Raw genomic sequence first — 6,521 nt, 5'->3', positions numbered from 1 at the left:
CACCTGAGACCTAGTAAGAGTAACGAGTCACATGGTATTTTGGAGGGAAAATGACAGTGCTTTGTTTGGACATTTAGGGGTGTAGTGTCTTTGGGGTGTACTCACTTTTGTTGCCAGGGGTTTAGCTATTAATGGCTATATTTTGAGTTTTTCTGAGGGGAAAAATAAATTTACACTGTATAAGCTTTACACAGACTACTTTTCATTGTGTCAAAGCGATGCTTCTTCAGTGTTGTTCTATTAAACATTATAATGAAATCTCTGCAGAAATGTGAGGGGTGTACTCACTTTTGTGACATACTGTAGTTCTTAAAGTTCTTCATCACTGCTGCACCTTGGATTAAGATTTCCAAAATGTAGAGCAAGACAGAAAGGACGAAAAACGTCTGTCTTTGAATTCCTGACTTCCGACTAAGTTTTAAAGTAAAGGCTGATTTTCACTTACTCTCAGCCTTGGTCTCAACATTTCTACATTAACTTCCTTTCCTTCCTCTTTTGCAGTAACTGCAGCAGCTCTCACTGCTGCCTCCATGATCAAAATGAATTTTCTTTTTTTTTACAAATTCATATTTTATTAACCTTCAACCATTTATAAACTAAAGATCTACTTTTATGATTAAATAAAACATGTTTTTAAAATATTCTAATATGTTATAAGTGTTAACTATTCTTATATATATCGTTGTATCACAATTATTTGGTAACTTTCTTTTTGGTTTTTAAAAAATGTGTTATTTGGACCTCTCAAAAATGTTTTTTTTTTATCTAAAATACAGCTTGAAAACATGGAAATATTAAATACTACAATTTTGTGTTTTTCACACTGAGATTTCTTTTTATTGCTATTATTGCACGTCATTTTTTCATTTCTAGATTTTCATTTTACTTTACTTCTTGACTTTTTTTTATTTTTGTGTTTTTTGACTAGTGGACAAATGAAAGCAGTTTGTATTGGATCGCGCAGTCAGATATGAGGCACAGCTCTCCGCTGCCTCACCTGGGATTTCTGCTCTGTATTTAATCGCGGAATACTCAAATTCAGCGATTTTCACTTAATCAAATGTCAAAAATGTGTAGAGTCATACTGAAAATGCATCTTTAACACAGATCAGTGGAAAATATTCATATTTATTTTATGTACTTTTTTTCACTGCCTCCCCTGACCGCACGTCACTGGTTGTCCACGTAGTAGAAGCATCTGCCGTCGAGATGTGCTTCATTAAATTGGAGTTGTTTACACCGGACGTGGACAAACTCTTTGCTTTAAGACATAATGTTCACTGAACATGTACATTTTTACCTTTTACCTTGACGAGGTCAAAGTAGTGCCTGTATTCACCATCTCTGAAAGTTTGTGTGTCTGCTGCTGCTGTGTGCTGGATTTATGTGTAAACGCACGATAATGGCGTTATAACGATCGATAAAGTAATTAGTTAGATTACCTGTTACTGAAAAAAAGTAACGCCGTTAGTAACGGCGTTTATTCTAACGCCGTTATTCGCATCACTGGTGACCATGACCCTCAAAGAGCCCTGCGCATGTTCATAATGTCCTGTGGCGCGTTTGGGGACAGCAGTGGAGCTGAGGGAGCTGGGTGTGTGGATGCGTGTGTGCGTGTGTCATTGTTTGCTGTCTGTGATTATGCATTTCGCAACCAGCAGCTGTTTGCATGTTGATCCTTCTGTCCAGCTCCACATGGATCAGGTCCAGGTCTGGAGTCCTGCTGATGTCACAGTAGTACAACCTGACTGAGTTAGGCCAAAAAAAATGAAGACCAAATAAGATCATGTTGTTAGTCAGCAAGTAAGCATAATTATATATATATATATATATATATATATATATATATATATAAAGAAAATAAAAATGACATTTAAAAAAGAAAAAAAGAGCAATCAACACAGTTTCCACACTATTGAACAAAGAAAGAAAATATTAGAATTGAAATGAATTTGCCTTGTTGTGACCCCCCTACACTAGGTTTGCGCCCCATCCAGGGTCCCACTTCCCACTTTGGGATCCACTTACTTATAATTTTACTTAACATAAGTAAGAAACCATTTTTTTGCGCTATAGAACAAAACTCGGAAAAATTCTTGCAAAAATGTGGGCATGTGCCAAACTCAAGGGGCATGGGCCAAATGTGGTCCGCCGAGTCATTTGTGTGACCCACATGGGCTGAAAATTTATTTAATTGCCTTGTTATAAAGTCTGTGCTGAAAAGTTTTATAACCCAGACCAATGTGCAACATCACTGCGTTATACTGTATACTGTGTTAGTACTTTCCTCCTGGACCAGGGCAGCACAGCTACATTCACAGGAGAGTTGGTTCAAACAGTAGGCTAGATTTGTCGCATACTTTTTCTTGAAATACATCAGCCGTACTACATCTTATTCACAGCCTCTGCTTCTCCAGTGTTGGTGTCATATGTTCAAGGCCTCCTCTCCCCTCTCCTCTCTCTACCTCTACCACCATGGCTCCCTATGTCTGCCTTTCTACTCTTCATCCTGCAGTGGACTTCACTTGAGCTTGAATGGCCAGAGCAGGACAGGCAGCTGCCTGGGTCCTGGGCTCCACAGAGGGGTAGGGGGGGCAGTATTGAGTAGTGCACCCATTTTAATGAGATGCACAATGTCAATGGCCACTCTTTCTGAAGAGGGCAAAAAGAAAAGAGTACCCTCTCAATTTCTCTTTCTTTTTTCTCCCCTTTCCCCTCTCCTCCGTGCCCCTTCCTCCAGCTCCCTCTCTCTCTCCTGCTCCTGCCCTCCTCCCCAGCTGGCGAAGAGCATTGTTTAGGCACCAGATGATACCCCAGATGCCCCAGCCCAGCCGCCTCTTTCAGCTACATTCACCAGCCTCCTCTCAGGTCAGAGGTCACCACTGGGCATCTGCATTGGTTTCCGTGGTAACAGTGGTCATGGCAGTTGAGAGTGGCAGCAGCTTTTTATTTGTTGTTGCCTGGTTGCCATAGACGGGGCTGAATTAATCAGTTGTACTCACAGAGAGAAAAGTGAAGTATGATTTATAAAGTAAATGACTTATTGACAGTTGGTCACAATGTAAAAACAAAACAAAAAAAACTTAATGAATTGAACCTGTTCAGGTGGAGGTGTTTATGGGAATTTTAAACCCACTATGACTGGAAAATGTTTGACTAATTAAAAAGTGGGGTTTTTCTGTAATTATTCCGTACACAGATCTGTCAGCTCCTCAAGGATTTACTGTCACTGATGAGCAAATTACAGCGTAGGCCTGATTCAAGGTCAAGGGTCAAGGTCAAGGTCAGCTTTATTGTCAATACCTTCACATGTACAGAACATACAGAGGTATCGAAATTACGTTCCTCGCCTTCCCGTGCGCTGACAGACATAGACAATACTGAACGACGAACATTAAGGTTCGTCCCACCTTCTGGACAAATACGCTAACTGCACATTCTGCCATCAGTCAAAATTAAATATAATGAAATAGAATTAAATTTAATTCCCTTTTTTTTTGCATGTGAAAAGGTAATAAATTACGTTTTCTAAATTACGTTTATGTTTAAAAAAAAATTTTGTAAAAATAAATTTTTTTCCCATGACTTTCCAAAAATCTGCAGCATCGCGTGGCAGTCCGGGACAGTACCCCTGGACTGGCAGACCGGGGTGGTGGTCCCTCTTTTCAAAAAGGGGGACCGGAGGGTGTGTTCCAACTATTGGGGGATCGCACTCCTCAGCCTCCTGGGAAAAGGCTATTCCAGGCTACTGGAGAGGAGAATCCAACCTATAGTCAAACCTCGGATTCAAGAGAAGCAATGATGTTTTCGTCCTGGTCGTGGAACACTGGACCAGTTCTATACCCTCCACAGGGTGCTTGAGGGTTCATGGGAGTTTGCCCAACCGATCCACATGTGTTTTGTGGACTTGGAAAAGGCTTTTGACCGTGTCCCTCGTGGTATTCTGTGGGAGGTGCTCCAAGAGTATTAAATCAATCCTTAAGTCACATCTAGGTTTTTACCTTGAATTCACAAAATCATTTTTTGTATAAATGTTGTCCGCTGCTACTTTTATTTGATCTCCTTAAACCTTAAACAATAGCAAGTAATCAGAGTGATTATAGTAAAGACTAATACATATTAGTACTAATAGTACTAATATGTTCCTGAAAAAGTCTTCAAATATAAAACGTTGTCAAAAATGAGTAAAATTAACTAATTTACTTTAAAATATGTAGCTATTTACTTTTCTATGATTTCTATGATCAGATAAAATATACTTTTTTGGAATGTCAAACATTGATCACAGTAAAAAACTATATTAATAAGAGCAAATAAGAGCATTACAGAAATGTTTTCTAAATTTTTTACAGAAATTTCTTTTTTTAGGAATTTTTCAACAGGAGGTGCTTTGGCCCAGAGGCAATGTCTCTGTCATTGGTGTGGAACCCCAGGGTTCACCTCCTGGGCAAGTTCGAAACCCGGTTAGGGTGGTTGGTACTTTCCAGTGGATTCACCACCCGTAGGAAGGTTTAGGGGGGTTGGTCTGGTGCATGTAATCTGGGTGGCTACTGCTGCCCCCGCGACCCGGTAATGGATAAGTGGATGAAAATGGATTGATGGATGGATGGATGATTTCAGCATTAAGCTCTTCTTCTGACTTCTGTCATGATCATATCAACCATTTCAAGTAAAAGATCATTCTTTTAGTCTTATTCAGACACATTCCCTATCGTGCGTTACATGCAGATGTATATGAAAAATATCAACGATTTTATTTCGACAAAATCACACATTAATTTTATACTTTATTTGTTCAATATAAATCACTGTGTTCTTTCCCCAGATTTCTTTGTGAACTTCCTGGATTAGAGACATGCCTCAACATGTTTTTATAACACATTTCAATACATGTTCCCTTTGCTTGTGCTAAATGCGGAACTAATATAATTTTTGCCTGCTATGATACACTGGATCCATGACCTCTGAATACTGAGCTCAACCCTTCTTGACAGGATTATGCTCAAATCTCGAGGTTCCACTGTACTTGGGTTATTTTGTGGGGCTGTTTACATTCTGCCTTCAAGACTTTGTGAAATTATGAAAAATTTTATTCCACATTACAGTTACAACTCAAACCTCTTGGCTGTTGGAATAAAATATCCCAGACTAGGACAGCTGTGATGTGAAGGACAGCCTGATGTTTGTGTGCCAGTGGTTTCCCTTCACCCACATGAAAACACATCAGTGCTGCTATTCAGGGTCTGGAAGCCACTATTCCTGATTAGCTCAAGCATCTCATCAATAGGCCTGACTGTTTGCTGTGGCCTTTGGACAAATGTCCCTTTCTTTCCAGCCTCACTTCTTCCTGCTTTAATGACTGGAACAGCTCAGAGAAGAGTTAATTATTGCACAGCACATGGCTAGCATACAGAGCTATGGCACGGTGCCGCATGAATGTGTCACAAGATGTCCAGCAGTTTTTGCACGTGATGAGGAAGGCTGTGTGGAGTTACAGTAGATGTTGGTGAGGTGGGGTGAACAGAGGACAGAGTATTTTGTTTTGTTTTTTTTTTTTTCATTTGTGTGAAATCACTTCAGATTGTTTACATTATTTTTAAGTATCAGAAGGACAGAGACAAACAGTATCAGTATCAGCCTGGGTTTATAGTGGGAGATTGGACACAAACGTCTTACTTCATGTTCCCTTTGTCTTTTTTTAACACTGTGCCATTTTATATTTTTCATCATCATTTTCTTGGCAGTCATGAAAACATCTAATCATTTTTAGTTTAGATACCACTAGTAGACAATAGTAGTGGTAACATGATTGTTAACGTACAAAGAGAGGCAGAATACAGTGGTCTGAAAAAGTTTGGGCACCCCTGACAATTTCCATTATTTTCATTTATAAATTATTGGGTGTTTGGATCAGCAATTTCATTCTGGTTTATCAAAAAAACTGATGTATCTTCTATAACTTCCAATAAGTTTCTGGATTCTAGATGGAGATATTTGGACCATTTGATGGTTGCCCAGCATGGACAACCCACTTCAGATCATCCCACAGATTTTCAATGATATTAAGGTTTGGGGACTGGGATGGCCATCCCAGAACGTTGTACTTGCTCCTTTGCATGAATGGCAGTGTTTTGGGTCGTTTCATGAGTCCACAGCACCTTGTTTCAAACTGAAGCTGGCTTGTCCAAATGTGCTTTTGTATACCTCAAGTGACTCTGTTTGTGGCGTGTGTGCAGAAAAGTCTTCTTCCGCATCACTCTCCCGTACAGTTTCTCCTTGTGCAAAGTGTGTTGTATTGTTGAACGATGCACAGTGACACCATCTGCAGCAAAATGATGTTGTAGTGGTGGTCTGTGAGTTGTCTTTGACCATTCTCACCAACCTTTGTCTTTGCCTCTCCGATATTTTTCTTGGCCTGCCACTTCTGACCTTAACAAGAATTGTGTTTGTGGTCTTCCATTCCCTCATTATGTTCCTCACAGTGGAAACTGACAGCTGAAATCTGAGATATATTTTTGTAG

This window comes from Cynoglossus semilaevis, chromosome W (genome assembly GCF_000523025.1).
Source record: "Cynoglossus semilaevis isolate Cse_v1.0 chromosome W, Cse_v1.0, whole genome shotgun sequence".
Classification (NCBI taxonomy): domain Eukaryota; kingdom Metazoa; phylum Chordata; class Actinopteri; order Pleuronectiformes; family Cynoglossidae; genus Cynoglossus; species Cynoglossus semilaevis.
The sequence above is the reverse complement of the archived record's forward strand: the minus strand, read 5'-3'. Positions refer to the sequence as shown.